The 19,226-nt window shown below is 37.0% G+C and overlaps 1 protein-coding gene and 1 non-coding gene across 9 annotated transcripts in view; both read left to right on the top strand.

Annotated features, from left to right (window-relative positions):
* LOC145693650 (uncharacterized) overlaps positions 1 to 19,226 on the top strand; it is a 363,723-nt gene that overhangs the window by 100,211 nt on the left and 244,286 nt on the right. The gene's annotated exons all lie outside the window — the stretch shown is intronic.
* TRNAL-AAG (transfer RNA leucine (anticodon AAG)) lies at positions 7,352 to 7,433 on the top strand. The gene has a single exon. It is a non-coding gene; the product is annotated as a tRNA-Leu (tRNA).

The following is a 19,226-nucleotide window of genomic DNA, read 5'->3' as shown; positions in this document are numbered from 1 at the left end:
ATCCATACAGTGGAGTACTCTCCACATAACTTTTATTTTTTTGTGTATCGAATCCATACAGTGGGGTACCCTCCACATAACTTTTATTTTTTTTGTGTATCGAATCCATACAGTGGAGTACCCTCCACATAACTTTTATTTTTTTTTGTGTGTGTATCGAATCCATACAGTGGGGTACCCTCTACAAAATTTTTATTTTTTTTTGTGTATCGAATCCATACAGTGGGGTACCCTCCACAGAACTTTTATTTTTTGTGTATCGAATCCATACCGTGGAGCACCCTCCACAGAAATTTTATTTTTTTGTGTATCGAATCCATACCGTGGAGTACCCTCCACATAACTTTTATTTTTTTTGTGTATCGAATCCATACCGTGGAGTACCCTCCACATAACTTTTATTTTTTTGTGTATCGAATCCATACCGTGGGGTACCCACCACAGAACTTTTATTTTTTGTGTATCGAATCCATACAGTGGGGTACCCTCTACAGAACTTTTATTTTTTTGTGTATCAAATTCATACCATGTGGGTATCCTCCGAACTTTGTGTGTGTGTGTGTGTGGCTGTTATTTGAATCACTAATTTTAAGGTTCGTAAAGATGGTTATTTCGTGAAACTTTTTTTCTAGAAAGAATTAAACCTTACATTATGCAAACACTTTATAATATTCCTCGTATAACTTTTTAACGCAGTAGAAAGGACTCTGTAATATTCTTGATATGACCGATATGACCAGACCTATTATTGTGTTTGTTATGAACAGAGCATAGGCCTATTATATTCTTGAGGAATTGATGTGAAGGCACTTGAAATACGCAGCTTATGTAGTTTGAGGTTGAATGACTGATGAAAGCTGTTTGAACGTGATATTCACCGGAAGTTGGAGTACGTGTTGTTAATGGAATCCCGCAGACAGTTTCTTTGCAGCCTTAACGGTTTGAATAGGCACACAAAGTACCTGTTCTCTTTTTTTGCCATTCGAGAGCTTCCTGTGTGCATTTTGGGTCGACGCCAAGGTTGATCCAAAAAAAGGAAGAGGGAGCATCTCTAAATTACACAGCCAGCGTGTTCCACTAAGTACAGCAGAAAGGCAAATGTAATTTTATCAACAGCGTAATTGCACAAGTACTTCTGCCATGTGGATCGAAGTTCTATTTGAATTTAACTGCTCGCAGCTTGGATAATGATTTTGGCTGATGAACCATCTCAACAGCTGGATTGATCATAAAATGTCTACTTTTGGGTACAGAAAGATTATATTTAGGAAATTCGATCTATTTGCGTTAAGGTTTTTCTTCGTTCCTCATTTCTTTTTGCGCGAAAATAATAATGGGAGAATTATACTACAGGAGGCCTATATGGCACGTACGGTTCACAACTAGTGTCCCAACCGTTCCCCTTTTGTCCTAAAATGTCCATGTTCAGCGGTAGGTTATTTTTGTCCTGATTGTTGATGCGGTTAACCTAATATTGACACTAAATAATAATAATAATAATAATAATAATAATAATAATAATAATAATAATAATAATAATAAAGACGAAGTCTTTAATATAACATGTGAGTGCGATGGCTCAGTGGCAGAGGGTTTATCTCTGATGCGTAAGGTCCATGGTTTGATCCCAATAAGTTTATTATGGACAACATCGCCAAGAAGACCATAGTGAAATAGCATTGTTAATGTGTAGAATAGTTCGATAATTGTACTGGAGAATTTCCAGAAAACTTCATAGACGAAACATGAAGTTTGAGCGTGCTACTATTGAATTCAGTAGGGAGTTTATATTGTTTTTCTCTAGGGAAATACCCCATGCCGTAAGCGTCGGTGCACCACCGATAGCCAACTAGAGATATCTCGCCAAAAATTGGCGGCCCCGCAGCGACGATCCACGGTGGCCCCACTTCCGTTTTGAAAATTATACCACCAGCGGCCGAGACGAGACGAAACGCCAATGAGCAACAAAATTACTCCCCCAAGGGCCAAAATATGTTAAATCGCCTATATGCATAATTTGTTTACATTAAGGAGAGTCTGAAAAACACTTTTAAAAAGTTTTTAAAAAGGATGAAGAGAAAGTCGCTTGTAGAGGCATAAATCCTTGAGGTATTTTTAATTTGGCTAATCAGAGAGCTTCTGTAACCACGTATATTCGACGAAAACTGTTTGAGATGAGTTAAAGTCCGTTCGTCATGTAATTTTATAACAAACCGATGCGCGTCTATTTACTTTATTTCATGGTTCTCCCATATTCACTTTCAAATGATCGGCTATAGTTGTCATCTATATTCATACAATTATACGCACTCATTTCAAGATTTTTCACTTCATGATGTAGAGCCAGGGGTTACTCTTGACCCTCGTAGCTCACTTTAAAAACAATTCGTCTGAAAAAATAATATATAATAATAACCGTATGCACATGACTGGCGATAGTTCATGTTGGTCCCTTCGCGATTCTCCACGACAAATCGAAGAAGTGCGGACCAAAATGAAGTCCTCGTTGCTATGCGGTGGTAACTTCAATACCCCAACTCTAGATATCTCTTTCGACTCGACGAAACCCTGCCGCCAGTGGCACACTAGCGGCAGTCCTTCGACGCGTCGCTATAGCGACGATCGACATTTACCGGCAAGTGGCCCACAAGGTGTTGGCGACGTTTACGGCATGGGGTACTTTCTCCAGTGTAAATTTCCTCGGACTCTTCAGTGAATTCTTTATCGAATCCAGGACAAACTTGCATACCAGAAATTAGTTTAGTATTCTATCAAATCACCGTGTCTTTATCTCGTTGATTGTTTTTCTTAAATATGAATACAGTTAAGATTCGCTTTGTAAAATTGGTTGATGACCCAAACATGAAGACATTAATTAGTGTATTAGCTCAGGGTTCAAACAATGCCCATCTACGTAAAGGTACTAAATAAAATTACTATCACAACAGTCTTGATGTGCTTAGCCAATAAGAAGAAGTAATATTATTATTCAAAACTAAAAATAGACAAAAGTAACTAAACACAACTTATATATTTCTTGGGGAAAAGTTTACGGTAGTAGTCTGCTATGTTTGTCCTGTGGATACTAGTTTCTGATGAAATTTGCTTGCAACTCGTGATCAGTTGAACGGATCGATTGAAGATTTATTTTCAAACTGCAGAAAGTATTTTCAGTGCTGAGGATTAGGATTTAGGATTTAGATTTCTGGCCTTTCGGCATCTAAGACCATTTAGCCCTTCACGTTTTGAGGGATGACGTCCCTGGGCGAGCACACAATCCGGGAAAGGGAAGGAAGGAAGCGGCCTGGGACTTACAAGTTAGGTACCACTTCGATATTTGCCTGGTGCAAATGAGGAAAACCTCATTCAGGATGGCTGTCCTGAAACAGCATTTTTACACTTTTTTGACTGAGTGCCCCCACCGCGAATCGAACCCGGGACCTTTAGCACTGAAGGCGAGTGCGTTTTCAGTGCTGTATACGAATGAGCTGAGAATAATTCCTTTCCGTTATGAAAGGTTACTAATCGTCAGAGGTAAAGGAAGTGTGTCCGTGTTTGTATCTGAGAGTCTCCGTAAAAATTGTTGGAGGCACAGGAAATGTGTTCGTATTTGAGCGTGTCCGTAAAATCGTTGGAGATAATGAAAATGTGTCCGTGTCCGTATATGAGAGTCTATGTAAAAAATCGGAGGTAAAGGAAGTATATTCGTGTCCGTTCCGAGAGGGTCCATAAAAATCGTTGGAGGTAAAGGAAATGTATCCGTATCTGAGATTTTCTGTAAGATTATTGGAGATAAAGGAAGTGTGTCCGTGCCCGTATCTGAGAGTATCCGTAAAAGGAAGCATTTTCTCCATAATAATACTAATATTTTTGCCGGGACAAAAAAATGTGTTCCTAATATGGAAATGGCTGCGTTAAAAAGTGTTCAAAGTGTTTAAAAAGTAAGAAACATTTCACTATGAGTTCAGGACAGCGAGGCCGAGCTACATCGTGTGTGAGTCTTAGTTAACGTGAGCGTCATTCAGATTACTGGGCGGGAGCGTCAATGTGGACAATAAGCCCAGATTACAAAATGACAATCTCTTCCCACTGGGGAAGGGGGCCACAGTGATTCAGTGGTACAGATCCTACCTCTACTGCTTGGGTCTCTGGTTCGATCCACAGGCAAGCAAGCTTGTGGTGAACAACATCGTGTCCGATGCTTTTCTTGGGGTACTCCCTTTTCCTTCCACATTCTCATTCCACCAATTCTTTCATCATTCACTTGCCTTAAGAGTCTTCATTCTGGCGAAATTAAAATACCTCTAATTTTACAGTAATTATGTGATAACTTCAAATAGATAAAAGATAATTGAAATGTGGAACAAGAGCGCCCTAGACAATATTATTTTACATGAGAAACCGTTATCATGACTCACTTATCTGCTTTCAATTTCGAGCCATTTTGAAAATCGGCATTTATTTTCGCGTTTCTAAACAGCTGAAAACGGAAAGCCACTAGGTGACTTGTGATAACGGTACCTCACGCAAAATAAAATTGTCTATGGCGCTCTTGTTCCATATTTCCATTATCTTTCATCTATTTGAAGTTATCACATAATTACTGTAAAATTAGCGGTATTTTAATTTCGCCGGGATGAAGACTCTTAATCATCGTTTCTCTTAGTCTAAAGGGCATTAGGCTAAAGGGCTAGGCTTTAGGTCTAAAGGGCTAAACTGAAAGATTTCATATCATTTTTCTTCCACTAGAACACGAATCATGTGTAATACTGCCATTATGAGTATCGACTTCGGGTGCCCTGCACTAATAGTCAAGATACTAAAAGTGTTATAGAAGTGTATATACACATAATTTCTAAAATAAGGCCATTTAAAGCAGGCTTAACAGTTTAATTGCAAAATATTCAACTCAATGTAGTGTCCTACCGTGTATTTTATATGTTCTTGTACGCTTTTCTTTCTGAAAATCATCTACAGCTTAACCAAACGTCAAAATTATAGGAATGTATGAAACATTCCCTTTACATGAAAAAGTAATTTTCTTATGTAAATATGAACGTGTTGAAAACAAAAGCACTCTCACACTATGTAATTGTGTTCAGCTGTGTCCTAGTTACCGGACTTTTCAGCGTTATGTGATACTGTGTTGTGGAGGCGGTCGTTGGAAAGAATGCCATAAATAGCATTTCTTCACCAGAGAAAGGCCACTGACACATGTGTGATGCACAGTTAGCTACAAACGTTTGCTCCGTTGAATACCACTTGTATCTCTGATAATGTTTTCAAATATCATTCGCACACAGGACATCAGTTGCATCCTACACCTCCCAGGATACGCTGTGCTATGAAAAGTGCTGTAATTTATGCTTTTTTTAGTCATGGACGGCGATTAGGGGGGCAAAGGGGGTAATTGGCCCCCACTTTTTTGAAGTGATACATTAATATAGCTATATATAGATTAGATATATTAGATATATAGATAGATTAGATATATAAATTAGATTGGCATTTGAAACTTAACAGTAAGAAATGTGACGGTATTACAATTACTCTGAAAAAGTCTCCTGTTCCCTCCAAATACCATATTAACGATTCCCCTATAACACATTCTGCCAGTCATAATGATCTTGGTGTCATCTTTGATTCCAAACTCTCGTTCTCTGACCACATCTCCTCAATAGTTAAGAAGTCAATGCATATGCTGGGGCTTCTTTACCGATTCACTGAACTACATACTGTGGCATCATTAACAACATTCTATAAAACTCTTATAGCACCCAAGATCGAATACTGTTCTCCCATATGGGCCATGGCCGCACCTACACATCTCTCTAGACTTGAGTCTGTTCTCAATTTCTTTATTGCAATAGTACGTTTTCGTGTTCCCGCAGTTCGAATATTACCTAAGGAGGAAATTTTGCGATATCTTAATATCCAGACGCCGGAAATACGCAGAAATAACTCTGATTTGAAGTTTCTTCATAAGATTGTAAATGGGAACCTAAGATCAGAAACCCTAATTCAACAACTATCCTTACATGTCCCTTCCCGCAAAACCCGGAATACCCACCTATTCCATCTTGCACGCCCTAGGTTGACAATTATACAGAGGTCTCTTTTTCACCGAGTACCCAACTATTATAATAATCTAACCAGTGAGGTGGACATTTTTTCGAGTTACCCGGTGTTTGAAAGAGCAATAAAACGCGTGCTGGCTAAATAATATTACTTGTGCACTCTTTGTTAATACTATTGATGTTACTGTTGTTGTTTATTTTTAAATTGTTTTTCTTTTTTTCCTGCTTGTTGATATTTCCCTGTGTAAAATGGCACAATTATGCTGTATCTGGGAATTTGTTCAATAAATAAATATAGAAGTGGGAAAAAAGCAGAGGCGGTATGTTTTACTATGATTTTGATTCTACATACCGGCTTTTTAAATATTGTATTGATCACTGAAAAATCAGAGACGGTATGTCCTCACTGAAAAACCGGAGGCGGTATGGCATACCACCGCATACCGTATCACTTCGAGCACTGTCTTTAATTGTTCTGTATTAGTTTTCCTTGTAGGGCATTTAATCACGCTCCTAGCTTTCAAAGAGATAGTCATTCAGAAAAGTAAATGAAACACTAGGAGCTAATAACATTGAACACTAATTAAACATTTATTCCCTTAATGAGTTATAATACACTACTAATTCAAGTTTTGGTGCAGTAGTTACAAGGAAAGTACGTGCTCTGCGTGAGCATGAGCATAAGACCATGCAGATATCACTCCATTGTTTCTTCTTTTGTCGCAATTAGAGGCACACCCACGCGGGAGGTCTGCCGGGTCCGAACTTCCCCAAACTTCCTAACTTGACATATATTTCTACTTTTTTTAAATGAAACTAATTTTGTTTAGGAGAGATTTTATTTTACTCGTTATCTGTACTATTTCTTTACTGATAAAAACAATCTAGTTTCATCATTCCTGAGAATATATGTGGCAGTACTTAAAAATTATCTATCGTTCGTTTCGGCTGTAGAATTAACACTCGTTCGATACTACGTAAACATAATGTATTGTATTATTGAACCCCTCCCCCGAAAAAGACCTTAGACCCCTCTCAACAAAACTTGTTTGGTGCGCACCTGATCGCAATTCTATCAACTATACGCTAATAAATCGGATGCGTATCTTGGTCACGTGAAAACCAGAAAAGCATTTGAGCGAGATGCTCAACATTCCGTTTTATTTTCACTTTTGTTTTTGTATGAAACGCTTGCGCAAGTAACTACTATATTCAGTAGTTACATACTGTATGTTTACCACTTAATCAGCTTCAATAAGCGATTAAATATATGTGGTAGCGTGGCCGAGCGGTCTAAGGCGCTGGTTTAAGGCACCAGTCTCTTCGGAGGCGTGGGTTCGAATCCCACCGCTGCCAGCTGTTATTTTATTCAAATGTATTTACGCTTACGTATCATTAACAAGTGGAGAGATTTATCAATTTCAAGTTAGCTGCTCTTTTTGTTTTGTTTATGAGCAAACATAATATAAATGCAAAACTGTGGTAAGTGTGCGAGTTCTACGTTCTATGAAGAAATGCAAAGGTTGTTGCAAAATCTGATATAGTTTAGAGAAAACCCACTGTTACGATGCTGTATACCACAATTTCATATTATGTGGAATTAAACGGGAAACCTTTCATACTAAATATGAACACCCTATCACTGAGCCACTACAGCACTGACAACGAAAGTTTGAATTTAAAATAATTAAACTTATTTGATAACTTTTTTCTGTTATGAATTTAACTGGAATCACATTTTAATAGGTGAGCACCGTCTTGGCTATATGGTTAGCGGACGCGGCAGACCCGGGTTTGATTCCAGGTGGAGTTCATGTGCTCCGGAAATAAAATTAAATGAAATATTTCACTTTAACCTCCCGCAATTATGCCCTTTGAGCTAAGGGAACAATGATTAAGACAAGTGAATGATGATGGAAGAATTGGTGGAACGAGAATGTGGAAGGAAATTGGAGTACCCGAGAAAAGCCATGAACGCGATGCAATCCACCATAAAACTAACTTGGCTGGGAATCGAACCAAAAACCCCACACACCAAAGGAAAGAGCTCTACCACTCCTCAGAGCAGCTTAACACCGTACTTCCCTTCATATGGTTCGGACCCCATGGGAAATTGTAGGTCCACGTCCCATATAGTCTTGCTGCTAAAGGGAACCGTGAACTTTTTATCACCCTTACATATTAAAATAGTTCTATTATAATGTCAAGTTTCTGACATTAATATCCTTTACTAAACAGCGTGACAAACATCTTGGCATTTGAAGGCGGCGTTCCAAGTTCCCTTTAAACGCTGCTAGCAAATGTTAGGCCAGCGCACAGTGGTTCAGGACGAGCAAAAAGCTGGCCAAAACCCAATTTTTGAAAATTGCGTTAGAAGGATACTGGTTTAGTGTATGGATTACGAAATATCCATAGTTTATTATATACAAATAATGAACACGAGTAACATGTAAGGTGTGAGTTAGAAAGGGTGAAAGCTAACCATTGTGGACATATCTGTGAAATAGCTGCCAAATAGAGTATTTGTCATTCAAGTTCATGGCTTGGTATCTGAGAATATGTGGTTACAAGAAACATTTGTTGTATATGGTACCAACATACCTCTCAAGCACTGCAACTATCCAAAGTGGCTATGCAGTATATTCCATATCTACGTTTCCTCGAACAAAATATGTTAATGTGACAAAATCTAATTTGCTTTAGCAAAAAGTCCACAAAACTACAGATATTTAGTATAGTGCCCAGCGTTCTCCAGCAGAGTTATTGAAATGGCCTGAAAGAATAATCCATGATGAAATGTTTTTCAGAAAGTTTAGGTGCGAATATGTGCGAATTCGTGAAATACGTGTTCCTTTGTGATTGAGTGTGGTGACAGGACACTGAAATTAATTATTCCTACTTTTTACGTGCAGGACACCTATAGTTCATAATGATGCTGAGACGCATCCAGGTCAATGCGAAAATGAGAGAAATGTAAGGACGTTGTCAAAGGGAACAAACACAGCATGTCCAGACCTGGGTTTTGACTTAATTGGACCTTGGTGAAAACCCAGCCCACGTTAGTGAAGACATTCGAATAATTGTTTCCAGGTTTTGCAGCCAAGTGTACCAAAAACTGTATAAGAGTGGCAGAAATCATGACATTTCCTAAAGACACATGGAGAATGGCTTGATGAAGAACTGACATTTAAATTCTGGAGACAGATGGAACGTCGCTCAAATCCTGGCGGTTGTCCATCGAAAGATTTCAGAGAACCTATTGACATAACTAAACGGAGGAAAGTGGAAGATTTACGTACATCTGCAAGTACGTCGGAACTGGCTTTTGCTGCCAAAATGAGGCTTCGGGTATCAGAACAACAAGATGCAGAAAAAGTACTTCGTGAGGTGACAGAAACAACTTCGACTAGAGTTCGTAAGATGAGACAAGCGTTTATGAGCGCAAAGGGCACCAAAGAAGAGGCGCGTGCATTACTTCTCGGTCGTAAGTTATCCAAAAACCAATACAACTGTCTACGTCTTGGTGCCAAAACACGCAGGGCAGACATTTGTCCAAGTTATCACCAATTACTCGAGGCTAAGAAAGTTGTTACCCGTCAGATGAGAGTATTACTGTTTCAGATGTCAGTGCAGAAATTAAATCTCAAGCTTTATTGCAAAAAAAAAAAAAAAAAAAAAAAAAAAAAAAAAAAAAGTTGAACGAGTCCAGTGCATCGAACAGCAGATTCAAGATCACCTATCAACTGTGAATGTCATTGGTTTCCAATTTACTGTGCATCACGAGCTCATTCTCACTATGGTAGATGGAAAAGTTGTAATGCACTCCTGAACAACAAATCTCTTCGAAAGTGTTATATTTGCAAAGCATCTCCCAATGAAATGAAAGATTTAGAGAGGGTTTCTTTGAAAGACATAGACGCATCCTCATTTCTCTTTGGATTGTCAGTGTTACATGCGTACATACGGTTTTTTGAGTGCCTCCTTTATATTGCATATAGACTCGATTTCAAGATATGGCAAGTTCGAAAGAAGCACAAGGAACTATTGAAATCACGAAAACATGAGATTCGGAAGCAGTTTAGAGCAAAAATAGGCCTTAATGCGATAGGCCCAAAGTAGAAGACAGTGGAACAAACAAGGATGTGAACACTACTAGATGTTTGGCGGACTCACACCGATCTTTGCAAAGAATGGGGATTTCTGAACAACTGATTACACGTTTTTCGGTGATATTATACGTAATCAATTCTGGACTTGATATTGATCCCAACGTTTTTGACAGTTATGCACTGGAGACAGACTGACTCTTCGTTCATCTTTACAGTTGGTTCTATGTGTCTGCTAGTGTCTATAAAATTCTTGTTCATGGATCGGGTACAGAATGCCATTTTACCAATAGGTCAGCTTTCTGAAGAGGCACAAGAGGGACTTACGAACATTTCGGAAAGATCACTCATGCAAATTCTCTCGCACTATTACGAATCAAGATATGCTGCATATGCTCCTTATTACTTTTGATCCCTTTCTTTCGAGTATTAGGCACATGGCTACCGGGAAGAGAAGACGTTGCTTGTGACACGAAGGACGACTGCTGTTAAAGACGTCGGAGCGTGGAGCATAAGGAGCTAACGCGGCGTCCAGCAAACAAAAGAATGAAGGCATTCCATTTTTATTCAGCGATATTGATAGTGACAGTAATGATTGACTTACAAATGTGATTTACAAAATGAATTCTCGTTTGTCATTTATGTGTGTGAGTGTAATGAAGACTTGTATGCATGAATGTAGTGCAGATTTTTATGTGTGTGTGTACTGACGTAATGCATACCAATACGTAGTACTTAATCAGTATTTACAAACATTTCCTACAAACTCTCTCCAGCACACAGGCTAGCGCCACCGAACGATGAACGTGTTCGTTAATTCTTAGTACTATAAATATACAATTTTCACATATTTGAGGCATTAAAAGCATTTTGTACATTGTTATAAACGGTTATAGGTTTTGACCAGGTTTTTGCTCGTTCTGAACCACTGTGCAGCGGTATTGCCATGTTCATTTTGCACACATCCACGTCTATCCCCTGTCACCTGATCGCGCTGTAGTTTGTCTGCTTAGCCATAGCCACACCCCTTTACCACTTGGCAACGTCACGCCAGAGTTTGCGTTTTATTCGTTTAGCTGAAATGCCAAGATGTTTGTCACAGACTTTAATTATCGAGAAATATAAGTAGAAAAATGAGTTACTTTAAGAACTTAATATAGAAGTAGAAGGGAAGAAGTAGGACAGATGAATAGTTTTTAGAACCTAGCCATTAGTTTTAATGAAGATACGTGCGAACGTGAAATAAAACAAGAAAAGAAATGGTGAAAGAAGCATTTAGAAACAAGAAAAGCATATTTTGTGCCTCTTTAATAAAATTGTAAATATTTCATAAGAACTACTGTACTCTACAAGAAAGAAACATGGACGTACGCTGAAGCGACGGAAACAATCACAGATATCAAAATGTTGATGTCGAGAAGAATGGAGAATGTCGAGCGAAACCCAATGAGAAACTTGTGATGGAAGGTAAGAACAGAATTGAATATTATTAAGAAAACTGGTTCGGGGATTGATTGGGAAAGAACTGTATCGTGAGAACAATAATAGAAGGTTCGGTGAGCTCCCTAAGGGCTGTATACAGTAGTTAGGTTGCGTGCCTTTGGTATTAGAAACCTGGGTTCAATTCATGGTGTGATTCGAATCCCACGTCAAACTATAGATTCACGTCTCACATAGCCTCGCCGCTGAATAAGATGTCAAATCTCAATCCAGTTTAACAGAAGGCTCAGTAGAAGGATAAAGAGGGAGAGGCGAAAGAGGCTACAGTTGATGGAAGATATTAAAACTGAAAACTACGAAATCAAGAGGAAGATATTAACTGAAGATGGTTGTACATGAATATCTATTATTATTATTATTATTATTATTATTATTATTATTATTATTATTATTATTATTATTATTATTATTATTATTATTATTATTATTATTATTATTATTATTATTATTATTATTACTATTATTCAAGAAGAAATGGTAACTCTTTAACTAGCAGCCTTAATATTGGACTAAGGTAGAAGCTGGCCAAGTGCCATATATGGAGCATATATGGTTCAGAAACTTGGACATTACAAAGTTAGAGAAGAAATATTTAGAGAGCTTTGAAATGTGGTGTTTGAGGAAGATGGGGAAGATAAGATGGACAGAGAGAGAGAAACAAACGAAGATGTTTTAAAACAGATAGGAGAGAAGAGGACTGTTCTAGCCATCATTCTTCGTAGAAAGGCCAATTGGATTGGACACATCTTGCGAAGAAATTTTCTTCATACTGCAGTAGAGGGAAAGATGGAAGGAAAGCGAGGAATAGGAAGAAGAATAACACAAGTGATCAATTATTGGAAAAATTGAAGAAAATATTGGGATTTAAAAGAGGAAGCTGAAAATCGAGAAACACGAAAGAAACATTTCCAGGCCGAAAGTGAAAATTAAAAAGCAAGCAAACATAAACTACTTTTATTAGTTCAGGACTTGCCGAAAAGCAAAATAATTTATAATAATTAATTATTATCACAGAGAATAAAATTTATTTAAATTTTATTACATGAAGTATGTTGATTTTACTGTGGTAGGTTGTAGCTATTGGTTACGTCTATGCTCCCTCGAAGTTGAGAGCCACTGCACTAAAGCCTAGAGACTTTAAAGTAGATCCATAAATGTGGGCATGAAACTGCAAATGTCGATGCCGTAACTGTTGGGCATTTGCATTCTCTTGCCTTGTGATAGTTCACAGCTGGCTGCAGGTCTTTTCTTTCTTGGCTAAAAAGTGTTTGGTTGTGGATCGCTGTCACCTGACTGTTGGAGAGAAGACAAGACGGGCAAACGACTGTCTCATTGAAATGCTAATGCCAAGGGAACAAGTTCTATATAGCTTTTTGTTACGTGATTCTGGGTTTCGTTTCTTGTGACTCCTTCCCATCGGCAGATGGGAGAGAAGACAATACACTTTCCTAGACAAAAAAGGTTTTTCAGGTTATACACAAGTTTCAGTCTTTCAGATGGTTGAAATATTTGAAAAGTGTTCTCGGCATCTGCCTTCTCCTCGAGTTCTTGTTCCGTTAGGGATTGGGTTGTTGCTTCGCTACAACAACGTCAAGATGTATGAAATAATTTCTCACGGTGTTCTTTTTAAAGCGAGGTCCATTTCTTGGTAATGTACAGTAGTAAGCAAAACTGCCTTCTCACCTAGTCCTAGATTTTCTTTGCTAATTGTTTTGCATCGAATTGAGTTAGCTGCGGTATTTAGTGTAATGAACATACATGGAGTAAATAAACAATTATATTTATTATCAAACGAACTTAAAAAGTTCATTACTGAGTGTGTGTAGTGTCTGTTATTTGCGATTTTTTTTCAGTTTTGAGCCCTTCATTCGATAGAGCATCAAAAACTATCTAAATGAAATTATGGAATTTTTCGCATCACTAGCACCATTCCTGGGATATTGGCCAAAAAAAAAAAAAAAAAAAAAGTTCCGATTTCCGGATATTTAAGGAGCCATATCTCGGGAACTGTAAGTCATAGAGAGATTATATTGGTGTTAATCAGTACCTAAGAGGATGGTAAACATTTTGGCACCAAATAGTAATCGGAGGGCGCTGGAAAATTGGCCACCGTTCTCCAGATATTGGCCAAAAAATGTTCGGATTTCGGGAGGTTTAAGGAACCATATCTCGGAAACCATGTCATAGAGAGATGATATTTTGAGATTTTTTTCAATTTTGAGCCCTCCATTTTGAGCTTGTGTCTTCGTAAAATAACATATCATAGAACGTTTTAACAACTCTTAAAACAAAACATGTGGGGAAAAAATTAGTACTCAAGGAAATTATAAATTAATAGATATATTATAAGAATTGTTTAATGAATAAAGTACATAGGACAATTGGTATAATACTTGTAGAAGTTAATAAGAAAAATTAATTCTTTTTTAAAATTTCTCTCTGGCAATGCTCTTGGAGCATTCTCAGTTGGTTTTTGATCCTAAAATTTAGCTACAATTAACTTTATTTCTACAGGAAACAAAACTTAAACTAGCAAGTTTCTGATTTTCGAAGAAAATCGTTTTCCATTGATTTTTAAAATCAAATTTTTATTATGGGAATTACATAGTATTTACAACGTAGTCAATCAGCAGTCTCATAATTTACCTTCTTATGCTTCAGATAAACGCTTAATAGGTTTGTTCCTTACGAGTCTTCATCCCGGCGAAATTAAAATACCGCTAATTTTACAGTAATTATATGATATCTTCAAATAGATAAAATATAATCGAAATGTGGAAAAAGAGCGCCCTAGACAATATTATTTTACATGAGATACCGTTATCACGACTCACTTAACTGCTTTCGATTTCGAGCCATTTTGAAAATCGGCATTTATTTTCGCGTTTCTAAACAGCTGAAAACGGAAAGCCACTAGGTGACTTGTGATAACGGTACCTCACGCAAAATAATATTGTCTAGGGCGCTCTTGTTCCATATTTCAATTATCTTTTATGTATTTGAAGATATCACATAATTACTGTAAAATTAGCGGTATTTTAATTTCGCCGGGATAAAGACTCTTAAAGAGCGTATCATCTGACCAAAGCAAACATTCATTGCTCAGCCACACAAAAATAAAGAAATATCTAAGACAGGGATGCAAATAAGCAACAGAATTTTACTAGCCCAAGAAAAAAGCCACTAGCCCACATCCAACAATAAAAATCATGTGCTTACCTTCCTATGATATGAAATACTCGCCCGCACGGATAAACCACTCGCCCCGGGCGAGTGGTTATTTGCATCCCTGATTTAAGAGTTTTGTGCAGCGGACCCCACGGTATGAATTCGATGTATTTTGTTACCCAGAATTCAAATTTCGAAATCCCAGCACGACGGACCGTGCAATTTTTTTTTAATGGTCGAAAAACTTGAGCAATTTTGAATAGGAGGGTACACGGAACACAGCTCGTACAAAAAGAAAGAAAAAAAAGTTCTGTGCAGCGAATCTCAGAACGGATTCAATGTTTTTTTTTTTTTTTTTTTTTTGTTTTACACTGAATCTAAATTTCGAAACTCAAAGAAGATTGATCATGTCAATTTCTTTTGAGGGGGGGGGGAACCAGTGATTTTGGATAAGAAGGATGCACATTGTGTTTCACTTGGCCATTTGGCATCCAAGCGGTGTGTATGAATCTGAAATGAAATGCGTATGTCTGTAGTGAATTGATCTCGTTTTTGTTTATTTGTTTGTTTGTTTGATTATTGAAGTTCAACGTCTCTTTTCAGTACCGAGGCTCTATGAGACTTGGACCTACAGTTCCGAATGGACTCCAAATCACCGTAATACGCTCAAATTTCAGTGCTCTTCTACTGGGAATTGCACCTAGTCCCATGCTCACCAAAGTTCCGCACACTATGAAGTCTTTTAGTTCGCAATTATGGCAGGATGAGTAAGGTAAGTGAATGATGATGGAAGAATTGGTGGAGTGAGATTGTGGAAGGAAACGAGAGTACGTCGAGAAAACCCAAGGACACGATGTTGTCCACCACAGATTTATTTGCCCGGGAATTGTACGAGAGGTGACTGAGCCGCCGTGCCCCCGTTTCGCACGCTAGCTACGAGATCAGCGGGAAGTGCTCCCAGTTATTACTACTATTATTATGACTTTTACGCGACCCGAAATCATTAAAACCATTGGTTTCCATTGATGCCACGTAACTTTAAAAGAATATAAAAAAAAAAAAAAAAAAAAAAAAAAAGAGAGAGAGAGAGAGAGAGAGAGGGAAAAGGAATGAAAACAAAACGAAAACGCCTAAGGAACCAACAGTTATTCTTCACGGAGTGGAACTGTTCAGTTTGTAAAATGAACAAGAGAAAAGGGGAATAATGGTGATACAATATACATAATTTAACGTAAATAGTAACGAATACGTAACGATTGGGTGAACTTGGGAGCATCCCATGCGTGAAACAAGACGCAGAAGCTCCCCATGTGCTACATATTAATAGGTTGTGTATAAGCACAGTCAGTTAGGGAAGTAGGTTTTGGTTAGGCATGACGAAATGAGAACTCTTTTTAAAGATCTATAAACATTTAAGTAACTAACTGTATGGCTTATAGAACTCTGAGGTTCAATGCCGCGTTCGAAAAGGCTCTCCAGTGATTTCTCTTCTTAGCCAATTGGATCCAGTTTCTACTTTTTATTTTTATTTCTGGGAGATCCATCTTAATATTGTCCTCTCATTTGCACCTAGATCTTCCTAATGGACATTTTTCAATTGGACTTCTCGTTAATACTTTGAAAGCGTTAACTTTCTTCCATTCTGGCTGTATGACCTGCTCACCCAAGCCTCTTACACTTGATGATCCTAACAATATTTGATGAAGGGCATAAATTATACTGTCCCTCGTTATGAAGTTTCCGCCATTTCCCATTCCCGTTAATCTTGAGTCCGAATATTCGCCTCAGTATTTTATTCTCAAACACTTTCAATCTGCGGTCTTCCCGTAAAGTAAGCGACCATGTTTCGCAACCAAGCAGCACAACAGGTATAAACATTTACGTAATAAAAGTATATAGGAGAGTGTGTGCGTTTTTAAGTATGCTTGTTTGGGTATTGACATAAGTTGCTTCATTGCCATGTACCAAAATAATAATAATAATAATAATAATAATAATAATAATAATAATAATAATAATAATAATAATAATAATAATAATAATAATAATAATAATAATAATAATAAATTATCACCGGTTTCTCCTTTAGTCTATAAGGAAAAATGAAATCTTTTAGTTCAACGTCCCATGATTATACCATTTAGGCTAAGGGATATGATGATTAAAGCAAGTGAATGATGATGGAATGAAAAAATGGGAGCCACCACAACTCCGCGTACCCTAGGTTAACACTCTACCACAGAACTACCATGGCCCCTAGCCGATAAAGATACCTAGGTATGATATAAACATAAAAAGGACTAAATAATAGAACAATCTAGCATCCGAAAAGAACCCATGTGTGTTGTGTGTTACGCTAAACATATATTTATATCAAGTAACAGTGGCATAGGCGTACGTAAAGGAGTTTGGTTAAGCTAAATTTTGCGGAGCCTTAAACATAACATTTTGCCTCAAATTAAATGACATACTTTGAAATGAATGAATACTTTTTTTTTTATTTTATTTTATTTTTTTTTAATGTGCATTTTGCATTGTGACCATTATACTAACTCCGTAATCTCAACAGCACTGCGGGTAGTCATGCATGGGGAACTCATTTTTGATTATTCATATATATATATATATATATATATATATATATATATATATATATATATATATATATATATATATATATATATATATGTACATTGATTATTCATATATATAGGGTGGCCCAAAAGTAGATATACAGTCCCGTACTGATCAGCTCATTGTATTTTATATAATTTCTTATTGTTATCCATCAGGTAGACTTTGTTTCTTTATTATTTGTTCTTAAAGTATTTTTACTTATATCTTAAGCACGGTGCAGCCGAAGCAAATAAACCATAAGCTAGAATGTTATACTTGATCAATGCAGGAATGTATACTTACTTTGGGGCCACCCTGTATATATATATATATATATATATATATATATATATATATATATATATATATTGGGGTCAACTGAATGGATCATCACCTTGAACGAACTGGACTCCTAACTCTTTACCCTCTACGGGTTCGATTCCCAGTGGGGACACTCGGTCGAAAAAAAAAGTGCAAAAGCTTTTTCAGGTTAGCCATTCTGAGTGAGGCTTTCCTTATTCACACCAGGCAAATGTCGGGATGGTATCTAACATAATGGCCCCAGACCGCTTCCTCCCCCCAGAAATCCTTTCTTCCATCCCTTTCCCAAGATACTGTGCTCGCCGAAGGACGTCATTCCTCAAACGTGACGGGCTAACATGGTCATGGATGCCGATAGCTCAGAAATCTAAATCCTAAATCCTAAAATCGAGTTATCGAGGTTTTAAAATGTGATTATGAATAGATTTGCTTAATTTCTGAAGCTTCAAACCGCGACATTGTTAATGCCAGTATTTTATCAGAAATTCTCAACTTAACAAGACACATATAGCCTACATTGAACATTCATAGTGTACGTTTTTAAAAATTCTAATATAAGATTTATTCTTAACACACCACTTTGAATTCAAAGAAATTTACACTGCATAAATATTAACACGCACAAAGACAGTATTTTGATTTGTAATACAAATAATAATAATAATAATAATAATAATAATAATAATAATAATAATAATAATAATAATAATAATAATAATAATAATAATGCAGAAATCAGTATGAGGTATTTTAGACTCAAAATCTGCTGTTGAGTAGTCAAATTTGGTGTTCTAATTTCTCAAGTAGTTCAATTTATCTCAAGACTTGTCTCTGTTTTTTTTAGGGGGGGGGCAGACAAAATTTAGCAACTAATTTAACATCCACAAACATAGGGCTACTGCACATTATTCAGGTTTATACTTTTCACTTGAATTAAACTTCACAAAACGAAAATTTCATTATCAAAGAATTCACTGCAAGTCATATTTTGCAGAGTATTAGTTCTCTCATTGTTGACTTTTCCATTAAATTTCAGTATGAAAAAGCACTAGAAGTTGTTAAATAACTTTGCGACCAGAAACTAAATTTCTCCGTCTGACCGGTACTAAACACGAAACTGGTCGGGACAACCTCTCAAATTCGGGACTGTCCCGATCAAACTGGGACGTATGCAAGCCTAATTATGAAACCCTTATAATTCCACTTACCGAAGTTGTAGCTAATAGTTCAAGCTTGAAGAGAAGTGAAAAATCGAGTTATCAAAGAATTGGAGTTATCGATCTTCAACTGTATATAAAATCATTAACCACTTTTTCAACTGACTTCAGAAATGATGTTAGTAGTAAATCTTTTGAAAGAAAATATTTATTACCAAACTTTGTTTGCTAGCAAAGCGATTAGTTTGTTAAGAATACATACCACGTTCGTGTGCTTTAGA

The sequence above is a fragment of the Thermobia domestica genome, chromosome 8 (assembly GCF_964235325.1).
Source record: "Thermobia domestica chromosome 8, izTheDome1.hap1.1, whole genome shotgun sequence".
In the NCBI taxonomy this organism is placed as follows: Eukaryota; Metazoa; Arthropoda; class Insecta; order Zygentoma; family Lepismatidae; genus Thermobia; species Thermobia domestica.
The sequence above is the reverse complement of the archived record's forward strand: the minus strand, read 5'-3'. Positions and strand labels throughout refer to the sequence as shown.